The sequence below is a fragment of the Neofelis nebulosa genome, chromosome 2 (genome assembly GCF_028018385.1).
Source record: "Neofelis nebulosa isolate mNeoNeb1 chromosome 2, mNeoNeb1.pri, whole genome shotgun sequence".
Taxonomy (NCBI): domain Eukaryota; kingdom Metazoa; phylum Chordata; class Mammalia; order Carnivora; family Felidae; genus Neofelis; species Neofelis nebulosa.
The window spans coordinates 83280906-83293627 of record NC_080783.1 but is presented as its reverse complement, the minus strand read 5'-3'; the positions used below and the strand labels follow the sequence as shown (position 1 = coordinate 83293627).

Below are 12722 nucleotides of genomic sequence, written 5' to 3'. Positions count from 1 at the left end.
ATTCAAATTCCTACTTTGCTACTTACTCTTCTTTTACCTTGGCAATCACTAAGATTTCATTTTACTCATCTCTAAATTAAAGAGGATGAAATAAGTATTCATTTATTAACAAATATTGAACTACATGCTAGACACCGCTAAGTGCTTGGGATGCAGCACTGAACAAGACAGATATGATTATGTGCTTATGGAGCTTATAGTCTTAAAGTAAGTAGCCAAATGAATAAAAATAATTACAAATCATCATATGAGTTCTGACAGAAACAAACAGGGCCCTGACAGGGTAACTCTTTATTCGCCTCACTTCACATACCACAAATCTCTAGTTACTTAGTTTATCTGCCTATTTACTATCTGCACTTTCCACTACTGGAGTGTACACTCTAAGAGGGGGGTCTCACCTTTATTACAGTACCCTCAGGGGATGCACAGTTTCCAGAACAGAATAGAAAGAAGCTCAGTAAATGTTTGTCTGTCTGCCTGAAGAAGTGAATGCAGGCTTGGGACTGGAGAGATAGACTGGGACCAGATCATGCAGGGGCTTTGATATAATGTGGGAAAGAGTTAGAATAAAATCCAAAGGGCAGTGGGAAGCAGAGTTTTAAGGAGGAACTGGATCTGGGTTATGTGTTAAGATCACTTTGGCAGCTCTCTGGAAAATCTGTTGGAGATATGTAGAAGTGAAGAGGTGAGATTAGGAGGCTGTTACATCAACCTAAACTGGAGAGACTCTCCAAGACCCTTCTAGCTTTGAACATTCTCTGTATTCTAAAACTTGCCTACACTTAGCCAGTCTTCCTCTCAGATTTTCTTAGTCACCTCATATTTGCCCTGCTTATTCCTTAAAAAGAAGGGATAGGCTTATTGTGCACCTGAGGACTTTGAATACAACATCTAAAAAAAAAAAAAAAAAGAAAACTCTTAAAAAAGAGATAATAAAACACAGACCAGAGTTTATTGAATTTTTGTGGCTAGTGCCTACATTTAGATTTTGTACATCTGCTAATTCATATTCTTATTTACTAACCATTTCTAGTTCTCTGAAATTTTGACTTTACTCCTTTTCATATGCCTATATTTTCACAAGATCACCTTTTTATTGTTTTAAACATGTAACATAGTTACTGTTGGTATGGTTGAAGATTCAGAAGTAGAAACAGCATACTTTGTATCTTAATTCTTAGGAGTTTGATATCTTTACAGGTTATCGAGGTCTTACAATAAAGGCTGAAAGGATAGTTAATACTATGGGTCCTTATTTTTATTCAGGGCTGTGGCCTCTAAGTAGTTAGCTTGAATATTTTTATCTGTGAAAGATTTCAAACCTCTACTGTTGGTAGGAGGGGGAGGTAGTGCTTGGCACAGGGAAATCAACTCTATATTGGCAGAAGTTCAGCAGCAGCATCTCTGACTAGGAAAAACTGTATTATTACACAGAGATAAAACCAGAAGAAACATTAAACTTTACTGAATTTAAAAGTATAATGGTGGCTGCCTCTTTTCATTTGGTTTCTTTCATTATGGAAGCAGGTAAAGCTGTCTTTGGTAAGCCACCTTCTATAAAGAAGTGTAGTTTTACCCTGTAAATATTATAAATAGGTCATTTTATTTATTATTACCTTAAAGTAGTTCTTGAAAAATAACTGGTTTGGTAGGTTTTGTGTTAATTGGTAGTGGAATTTCATAGTGTATTATTTGTGAATAGAAATTGCTAAGTGTTTTTATTTAAGCTAAGACCTGAAACTGCTTGTGTAAGTATCCTTTAAAATGGTATGGGGAGAAGTGAAAAGTCAAAGTTAAAAGAGAATGGTAAATAGTGAGCAAAGGCAGTTGTGAGATAACTAACTTATACAAGATAGGCATGATAATAGTAAAGCAATTTTATCAGTAGACATTCAGAAGTAGAGTAAAATGTCTTTCTATGTGATGGGGGAAAATGATTAAATAGCTCCTGATCATCCTTTCATTTTACATAAATATTACATAACAAATCTTACCAGCTGACGTTTTTTAATTCTCTTCTTTATTTCTTTAGAGATACATACATCTGGTTTGGGTGTTGAATTAGGAAATTAATTGCTAATTGTTTGTTAAAATGTAAATAGAAACTGCCTGTTTGCTGAGAGGGCTAGAAATAATAGAAACAATTAAATTAGGAGGCTTTAACTGCTGAGAGGGCCTAACAGACAGTCAGGTACTATTTTTTCTAGTAACTGCCTCTATCAGAATGATTTTTTGAGGAATAAGCTATTCAAGCTCATGCTCACTTCTGAAGGATGGAGTAAAATTAAAAGATTAGGGTCAGAGAAGAAGAGTGTTGGTTATACTTTTAACGTTTTGAATCAGTGAAGGGTGGTTTTGATCTTTTGTCCACAGATCTTATCTTTCACTACTACAGCCTTAGAATAACCTCACACCAAGAATTGTAATTCCTAGTTAGCAACATACATTTAGCAGCTTGATTAAACAATATTTTAAAATTAATATCTGGTCTTGTTTTCATTATAGGTAAAGATATCAGCTCACTAAGCCAGAGAGCAGAAGAAATCAGAAGAGCCCAGTCTGTTACAGATTATAGAATTTTCTACCATTGAAACCTGTTGGCCAGTAAGGGTTAGTTAATAGAAATAAAAGCTAATCTTGTTGGTACAAATATAGCTGTTGGTTAAAACAGAATGATTTTCTCAAAAACAAATAGTAGTAAGAACGTTCTTTATCTTAAATTCAGTGAAAGTAATTAATTATGCACTTCTTGGACTGATATAGTAGAAAGAGCAGGCATTCTTAGGGAGAAAATTGGGTGTTGGGCCTTTTTTTTTTAAATCATGGTGTGATATACTGTGTGGATTTGGGAAAATTCCGTAATCTTCATCTGTAAAATGGAGTTTATTACACCCCTACCTTACAGGAGTACAGTGAGGATTAAAGGCTATATACACAAATGCAAGCACACTCACATAATACACTTGAAACTTTTTAAACTTTGAAATATTATTCCAGATATTTGTAATCAATGCGATGACTTTTTTAAGGAAAGCAGTAGAATGCTAGGTTCAAGTGAACTGTAACAGTTTTAAATCAGACTTTGTGATTCTTCATCAGTAGACATTATTTATCTTTACATTGTGAATAAAGAAATTAATTCTACAAAAAACTGAATACACAATAAAATATTAGAGGAATGTATAATCCTTACAGTGACCTTAAAGTCATTGCTTGATATGGCCCTTCTCCAACTTCATCTTTTGCCACCTTATTTGTTCCCACAACAAACCAAGTGCTTTTTATTCCCCCTAGCTTTTGTTTTCACTTGCCTTCCATGAATACTTATGAGGGGGGAACCATCTCTGACTTATTCACTCTAGTTTTCCCAGTGTCTGACACATAAAGAGTGTTTAAACGATATTTGTGAATGAATGTTGAATCCTTTCAAATACCAAGGAGCCCACAAACTTTTTAGTAAAGTGACAGATAGTAAATATTTTGGGCAGTCTCTTTTGCAACTATTTGGTACTAATTTTAACACAAAAACATTTATAGGCAATACATAAATGAATGAATGTGACTGTGTTCTCAAACCCACAAACCTGAGATCAAGAGTCACATGCTCCTCTGACTGAGCTGGCTAGGCACTCTCCAGGTGACTGTTCTAATAAAACTTTATTTATAAATACTGGAATTTGAATTTTATGTAATGTTCCTGTGCCATAAAATATTCTTTTGTTTTTTTTCACCCATTTAAAAATGTAAAAACCATTGTTTAGGGGCTATAGTAAAATAGGCTGCAGGCTAGATTTGACCCCACAGGCAGTAGTTTACCAGCCTCTGACATAGGACATTGTATAAATAGCACCCCTTTCCCAATTTAGAAATGTTTTATGTTTTAAAAACTTTGGAACCTAGGAAGAATTTTCTTATAGGATCATTGTCATATATGTTGGTTAAGTTCCCAGACTAATATCTGAGCCTTTTTTTACCTCTAGTGTTCTTTATTCCAGCAGTACAACTCTGCTCCCCAGCAATAAAATTGTTTCTGAGAGAATACGGGTATAGAATTCTTTCTTGGACCAGAAGAGAAATAGACTCTTCCAGCACCAGCAGAATTTCCTTCTTTCTGAATCCCTCCTTTTCTACCTGCTGGGCTTTGCATCCTGGGAAGTATCTGGCTCCCTGGGGCTCCAGTATGGTGGTATGATGACAAGAATAAAAAGAGCTTCCTGTATGTGATTAGGGAGGAGGGCATGGAGGGAAAAGAGTTCCAGGGGGAGCAGAGAGAAGAAAGAAAATAGAAAGTATTAGAGTCATCATACATAGTAAGGGTAGTATTTTGTGAAACTTCAGTTATGTGTGTGATTATATGCACATGTGCTGGGTCATAATGAAAAATGTGTTTCTTACTGTGGTTCGTAGTCATAAAGTTTGAAAATTTATACTTTAAGGGTTTAAGATACTAATCCTGAGATCTTCCCCCCACCCCCCACCCGCTTATTGTATATGAGACCAAAATGAAAAATTGAAAGGAAGTCTTACCGCTTGCTACAGTGTGTTTTGGGTACCAAGTTACTTCATGAGGTAGTTATCTGTTTAATAGATGAGAAGGCAGGATCTTAAACTAATAAGCTTCAGAAGTGATATTCATATAGACACTTACCTTACCTGTATTTTAGAATATGCACTTCTTCCATCATACTATGTGGTTTTACTTGTAGGGAAAGAAGCTATATATGACTTCCATTGTGTTACAGAGGACAAAAAACATCTCAATTGGTGGCAACTCACCAGATTTCTTGAGACAGGGCATTGGCTTAAGTATTAGGACAGGGTCGTAGGAAGAAAATGGTTAGGAACTCTGTATGAAGAGTGATAGGATGTGTAAGAGAGTAGAGGGCTCTGTCATTTTGCCTTTATTTTTCCTTTTCTTCCTCTCTGTACTGCTAGCCCTGCTCTTTCATACCTCACTAGCAGTGTTAGCTCTTAACTAATATCAGAAACAAGGGCTAGAGGATGAGGTTTAGTGAGGAAGAGTAATATAATCTTGTCTTTAGTTGAAAGGAGAATAAGGAGGGAAACTCAAGTAGCAGGGCCACCTGGCCACCTGAACGGGTTCGCTATTCTCAGGTGGCGATTTATAAGTGGGTATAAGTAAAACAGGGACTGCTATTAATCATGTTACAAGCAGAAGTCTAGGCGTTGGAGACTAGTAGCTTTGATATGCTAATTTAAAATAGTTCCTTTCCAGTTACTAAGGAGAAGCTTCTCTTAAACAATACTTGGTTAGTCCAGATTTAGTTACCCATTTTAAGTAGTTAAAAATTATATTAAATGTCTAAGACATTTCTGTTTCTCTTATATATTTTGTTAGCAAGTATGGTGAAAACTAATTTATGATGATTCTGATCTCTAACTTGATTTACAATTGTCTTGGGAAGAAAAAGATTGATAGGAAGGCTATTGTTCTTAACTAGAAAAGTAACAAAACCATAGCAGACAGATAGATACCTGGTCAATTGAATGGAAAGATGACATAAAAAATATGTTAATCTTTGTCAGGCTGAGTTGGGAGTTTTGATTTTCCAATGGGAATTACTAATTTATATATAGAATTAGTTTCAACTGGTAATAGCTGAAGACTTGGACTTAATATTTTTTAGCCCTGTTGGTTAATCCTATGGTAGTGCTTACCATATTCTGTATTAGAATTGCTTCTTAATGTGTCCATATACTAGCTGACACTGAATTCTTTTAGATTCTTTTAGTGTAGTGCTTAGTGCTGAAGGTAGGTATAAGAGCACTGGAGCCAGAGTGCCTGGTTTTGTATCCCAGCTGCATTATTTTCTGGCGCTGTGATGAAGTTCTTTTTTTCATCTGGAAAATGGAGATAATATGGTACTTTATACAGTTGTTATTAAGTGTAGATGAGTTAATATATGCAAAGTGCTTCGAATGATATCTGGTACACAGTAAAGGTTCTAAATAACTCAGTGAAAATATTAGCGGAAAGATAAGACTGGAAGAAAATACTTGCAATATTTGGTAATAGCTGATAAAGGACTGTTGTCCTCAATAAACAAAGAACTCTTAGAATTCAATAAGAAGAAAACAAACAACCAGATTTAAAAATGGGCCAAAGACCTTAACAGACACCCCACCAGAGAAGATATACAAATGGTAGGTAAACATAATGAAACAATGCTCTGACATCATAAGTCATCAGGCAAATATAAATTAAAACAGCAAGATGATACTACGCACATATTCAGAGGGTTAAAATCTGGAACACTGACACCACCAAATGCTGGCAAGGATGTAGAAAAATACGAATTCTCATTCATTGGGAATGAAAAATGGCACAGCTACTTTGGAAGATAATTTGGTGCTTTCTTATATCCTCTTAACATACGATTCAGCGGTCACACCCCTTTGTATTTACCTGGAGGAATTGAAAACTTAAGTCCAAAGAAAAACCTGTATACATGGATGTTTACAGCTTATTCATAATTGTCAAAATTTGGAAGAACTAAGATGTCCTTTAGTAGGTGAATGGATATATAAACTGTGGTACATCTAAACAATGGGATATTATTCAGCACTAAAAAAAAATGAGCCATCAAGTCATGAAAAGACATGGAGGAAGCTTAAATGCATGTTACTAAGTGAAAGAGGTTGATCTGGAAAGGCTACATATTGTATGATTCCAGTTACATGACATCTGGAAAAGGCAAAATTCTGGAGACTGTAAAAAGATCAGTAGTTGCCAGGGGTAGAAGGGATGAATAGGCAGAGCACAGAGGTTTTTTTGGGGATGGTGAAAATACTCTATATGATATTCTAATGGTGGTTATGTCCAAACTCATAGAATGTGCAACACCAAGAGTGAACCCTAAGATAAGCTATGGGCTTTGGGTGATTCTGATGTATCAAGGTTTGGTAACAAATGGAACACTGTAGTGAGTGATGTTGATAATGCAGGAGGGCTAGGTATGTGTAGGGTCAGGGGGTATATGAGGTATCTCTGTACCTTCTTTTTATTGTGAACCTAAAACTGCTCTAAAGTAAAATTAAGTCTCAAAAAAATAATTGCTGCTGCTGCTTATTGTTTTTGCCTAGCACAATGTCTAGCTTGAACTGTTTATTGAACATGAATGAGTAGAATCTAAAACTGAGGGAATTCTGGTATGTTTAGTGAGAAATTATACTTTTTAATGTTTGTTTATTTTTGAGACAGAGACAGAGCATGAACAGGCGAGGGTTAGAGAAAGGGAGACACAGAATCCGAAGCAGGTTCCAGGCTCTGAGCTGTCAGCACAGAGCCCGACACGGGGCTCGAGCTCACGGACTGTGAGATCATGACTTGAGCCAAAGTCGGATGCCTAACCGACTGAGCCACCCAGGCACTCCGAGAAATTATACTTTTTCAGATGGCTGTGCTGTTCAGGATATAATAGTTTGTTTTATTTATAATAGTTATATTTATTTATATATTTACTGGACTCTAGTTTAATTCTAGAACATCAGTTGGTTTTCAGGGAAGAATACTAATATTTTCAATTATGTAATTTGGTGGTATTTTGTAAAGAGATTTTGGGGGGATCTTTTCAGAAAACTATACAAAGAATGGAGTAGTGTGTCATTTAGTAGTGTATTCCCAAAGGGGAACATCTCAGAATCTTTCTAAAATGAGATGAAGACAAAAAGGAAGTGAGTGTGTTAGGGGAAATAAATGAAATTTCCAGAAGTGTATTTTACGTGATTTTTTTTCAGCATTTGATTATCATCATTTCTGGGAAGAGAACTTCCATTTATTAATGCTTTATAGTTTTCGACATGATTTTGTGTATGTTCCTATTTGATCATATTTGAATCTGTTTGAAATAAGTTTCGTGTTTTGTTTTGTCTTTTAGTTTGCTTTAAGTCAGACCTTGAGCTCTAGAAAAATAGCTTGAATTCACTAATCAGTGGAGCTAGAACTTAAACCCCTCATTTTTAAGTTCAATGTTCTTATGTAAAAGTAAAGGACGCTTACTAACTTTTTTCTCATCTTCCTCTGCCATTTCCCACCCTTAGTGGGGGGAGGTCTTTGCAGTCAATTATAGAGGTGGTTGTTTTGCAAATAATCCTTATAGTACACTTTAAGAAATACGTTCTCGGTGGGGAAGTGGGAAGCTGGAAGTAGCTGTACAGCAGCAAGAAACACCAAAGTGAGCTCCAATTCCAGGGCAAGGGTTGTTTTGCTTTTGTTTGACAGCTTGACGGCAACCACAAATCCACATATGTTAATTGTGGCTGTAGGTAAATCCTGCCTTTGATTGCTGCAGACGTGCTTTTCTCAATTACTTTTGCTTTTGATGAAGACTGGTTAATGTTTTTTTTTGCCAAAGGGGTCATTATTAGGTGAGTCCCATTACACATGTGTCAGAATTTTACATTAACATATTCTTTGGTCAAATTGGGACTGACAAATTATGTCATAGCTCAGTCATTATGTAAAACAATGTTATTAATGATTAACATTTGGTAAAGCTGCCATTATTAATAGCTACCACTTACTGTATGCCTTGGGCTAAGTGCTTTTAAGTTTTAGTGATAATGTGTGTGACTCACCTTACAAGATAGATATTCCCATTTTATAGATGAAGAACCTGAGAGTGACTTACCTAAGGCTACGAAACTAAATAAGTTGCAGAGCCATGGTATGTTACCTTGGTCTGCAGGGCTTACATCTATTCTATTGAGTCAAATACTTTGAAATGTATATTAAAATAAAAGTTACCAATTCCAGGGCAGTGTGATTTTCTTTGAGCCTGTTCTCCCCAGGTTCCTGCCCCATGTTCCCACCCTGACAGTAGCTGCTGTTGCTGTCACTCATTAAAACCTATGGTGCAATAAACAAGGCTGAGTTATCAAATTGAGATTTTGATATTCTAACCATGGTTCCTGTAGCTGATAAAGCAGAGCTTTCTCCACCTCTTAAGTAAAAGTTCACAGCTGTTTAAAGACTGAGAAACAGAAGTTGTCCCTTTTGGCTATATAATGAGCCAGAATCAGAACTAAGTCAGAAATCATTTGCTCTGATCACCATTTGAGAAATTAGTGAATGAAAGGAACCAATCATTTAAAAATGATTATACTTTGATTCAGAGAGAATGAATTAATTGAAATTTACTTGTGTAGAAGAAAACAAATCCAGATTCTTTTTGAGTGATATTTGGAAAATAATTTAATGGTAATAGTGGTTAATTGCTGACTCGGTGCCTGTTACCTGTGCTGGGTGAGTGAGAAAGAACATATTAGATAAGTTTGAATGGTGCTGGCATTTGGATTTGTGGTTCCCTTGCCCATATTAAGACAGATTGATAAAAAGATAAAGTACATACTGTGTTTTGCAAAATCTAAGGACTTAGTTTTTCTGTTACTGTAACTTTTATAGGTTAGCATGCAGAAAACTGAATGATGAAGAGAATAGGAAAAGAAGGTAGTCCCTTATTTATTCTGTGTTTCTTACATTAGGAAGAATGAATGACAAACAAGTAGTAGAAACTCATAAATCCGTAGGGATTTGGTTTGAATTTAAGTGACTGAATTTATAGAAAAACGAATATTGTAATATCCTTTATCTGTTTCTCTAGAATTGATATCAGCCAATATTTAAAGGGTACCTGCTGTGTGCTTCTTAGTATGCCAGGTACTGTGGAGGTTATAAAAGGAATATGAAGTTTTTGTTTAAGAAATAGTCACGTTGGAATGATAAACCTTATACTCTGAAACATAATAAACATTTTGAAACTTAAAATGTAATACAGAAAGCATTTGACACATTAATTACTAAAATTAATGGTGTTAGGCACTAAGGGGGCATTTCTCTCTCTCTCTCTTGTTTGAAGGCTTTGGTTGTCTTTTAGGACTGTTTAGGTAAAGGATGCATTTTAGAAAAAGCCTTCTTGGCTTTGTTTCTTCCTGAATTTAGTGCTGCTACGGTAAAAGCACCATGAAGATAGGGATTATGGCCTTCGTGTTTATCACTGCATTCTTGTGCCCAGTGCTCAGTATTTTTTGAGTGAATTAATGCCATTCCCCCTTTTTCCTCTGTCCAATTTCTTGAAAGGTTTCTGCCCTACACTGGCTTCACATCTGTACCTTCTGTTTTCTCTTCAACCCATTGTTATCCTGAAGTAAGTGAAATAATCCCCTTCATTTTCTAATTGCCTAAAGGATTCTTCTTACCTATGTTCAGTCACTACTTGACTTTCCTGTAACTTTGATGCTGTTGTCTACCTGTTCTTGAAATTCTTTTGTCCCTTTATTCTCCCGCTTTTTCTGACTATAGCCACCTCACCACCTCAATACTCAGTCTGCCTGTCCTTTTAGTTTTGTGTTTCTCAAGATTTCAGTCTTCATGGAATTCTTAAGCTGCATATCCTTCCCTGGTGAAGTAATCCCATCTCTTATTTTTAACTAAATGTAGATGTCCAGAGATATCTCTCACTCTGATCTCCCTCTTGAGCTCCAGACTTATTTATTAGTCATCCAGTGAACATTAAGTATATGTGAGAATGGGAATAGGGGGACGAATAAGACACAGCCTTTACCCTAGAGGACTCAGTTTTGTTGGAGAATGATTAGTAAAGGAGCAGTTATGTAGCACATTATATCTATATTAGAGTGTCTAGGGACTACAGAAAAAGGTGGCCTAATTCGGTTTAGAGGGAGTCGGGTAACGTTTTCCCTCAAAGATGTTTGGAAGTGATTTTGAACGATGACTAGGAGTTCACCAGGGGAACGGAGTGGGAGGAATATTTTATGTTGTCTTTGTCAAGTCTGGTGGGTATGCTTCCTGGTGGTGAGACAGTCCATTATGGAAGCCTCCAAAGTCTGAGAACACACAGCCACAGGGCAGAGAGTGAGCATCTTTCGGTGGAGCCAATGTCGTGGCCAACAAAATGGTATCAAGCAGTAAATCCGGAGGGAGAGAAGTGACTGTCTGAAAAGGAGAGTTAATAACAAAATCCATTACTTCTCAGTCAGCAGCAGTGTGGGTGAAGAAATGATTTAGATTAAGGCTCTGGAAGTAATGTGTGCTAGATTTGTCCTTTTCTGTGTTATCTACATTGTTGTAGTAATGGTTTTGATAAATTAAAGCAGTACTTCTCAGGCTTTAATATGCATATAAATCACTTGGAGATAATGTTAAAAATGCAGATTTTTGATTCAGTGTGTTTGGAGTGGCGCCTGAGGTTCCGCATTTCTAACAATTCCTGGTGATTCTATGTGTCAGTCTCTGTATTTGGGAGTAGAGAGGGACTAGAAGAGCCAAGAATGGCCAGACACATGCAGAGAAAACAACTTATATGGACACATGGATAATGTTTGAGGAACTGGAATTAGTTCATGAGACATCAGTTCATTAGTTCAGGAAGCAGTGATGGACTCAGTGATGAGTCTGCAGAGTTGGGGAGGGATCAGATCACGAAGGACTTGTTTTGTGCAAGAATGTTAACTTCATGCCGAAGGCTGCCGGAGGGCCATTTTGAGCCAAAGAGTGCTTCATCAGATTAGAACTTCAGCATAAAGAGATTTGTTAAGTTTTCATCAAGTTGAGGTCAAAAACTACTTGTAGCTTATCCTGATAGGAATATCAAATAAGTAGTTGATGATACAGATCTTAACTGGAGAGAGATCGGAGTCTTCAGCTAACAGCTGTATTAGGCATGAAATCAACTAGGCAGGAGGAAGAATAAAAAGAGTTCTAAAGGTCAAACTGGGAAACACTAACATTTTCAGGGTAGGGAGAGAGGACAAGGACGAGCTTGTAGAGGAGACTAATAGGTGGCCAGAAAAGTAGAAGGAAACAAATATAGTGTCATTGTAAAAAGTCTATTCAGCAGTGCCAGAGAGACCAAATAAGATAGAACCTGAAAAGTCACCACTAAGTTTGTCAATTCGGAGATTATTTGTAATGTTAGCAAGAGACATTTCACTGGAATGGTGGAGACAACCATGCTGTCGAAGATGAGGAGTGACATGTAGATAAGGAGGTGGGTTCAGCTGTGGTCAATTATTTTTTAAGAAATGTTAGCTGAGAAGTGATGTGAAGCAATGGAAAGAAAGCTAAAGTTGAGATGTTCGTTCATGTGCTTAAGGAGTTGGTTCAGGAGAGAGATTATAGAAAGGGGAAGATTAAAATTTAAACCTTTTGGAACCAGAAACTTGGGTGCCATCTTCAACACTTTTTAGTGTTGTGCCAAATCTGAGAAATTACTAAATCCTGTAAGTTTTACCTTCTGAATATTTCTTGAATCTGTTCTTTCTTACCCATTCCCATTAACAGAGTATTCTACCCTTTGACCATTCCTTCCCCGCACTCTTGAATGGACACTGTTCCCTCACCCCCACAAAAAGGCGAAAAAAAAAAAAAAAAAGCACCAGGGAATAAGAAAACCTGTCTTCCACACTCTTTGCTGGAAACCATAGAGACTATAGAAACTAAAACATGCATCATGAATGTGCAGATTTGACCCTGACACTCACCTGCTTGAATCCCCTGCACTGACTTATCACTTACACAGGATGAAGGCCAAGCTTTTTTATTTTATTTTTTTTTTATTTTTTAAATTTTTTTTTTTTTTTCAACGTTTATTTTATTTTTTGGGACAGAGAGAGACAGAGCATGAACGGGGGAGGGGCAGAGAGAGAGGGAGACACAGAATCGGAAACAGGCTCCAGGC

General features: G+C 36.5%; 1 protein-coding gene across 3 annotated transcripts in view; it reads left to right on the top strand.

The window, feature by feature from the left end:
* ACVR2A (activin A receptor type 2A) overlaps positions 1 to 12722 on the top strand; it is an 83043-nt gene that overhangs the window by 9825 nt on the left and 60496 nt on the right. Inside the window, exon 1 of one of the 3 annotated variants that reach the window (XM_058715355.1) lies at positions 2593 to 2613. The exons of the other annotated variants lie outside the window; for them this stretch is intronic. The gene's annotated coding sequence lies outside the window, so the exon portion shown is untranslated. Of the gene's footprint in view, positions 1 to 2592; positions 2614 to 12722 lie in introns of those variants that run through there. 3 annotated transcript variants of the gene reach the window in all.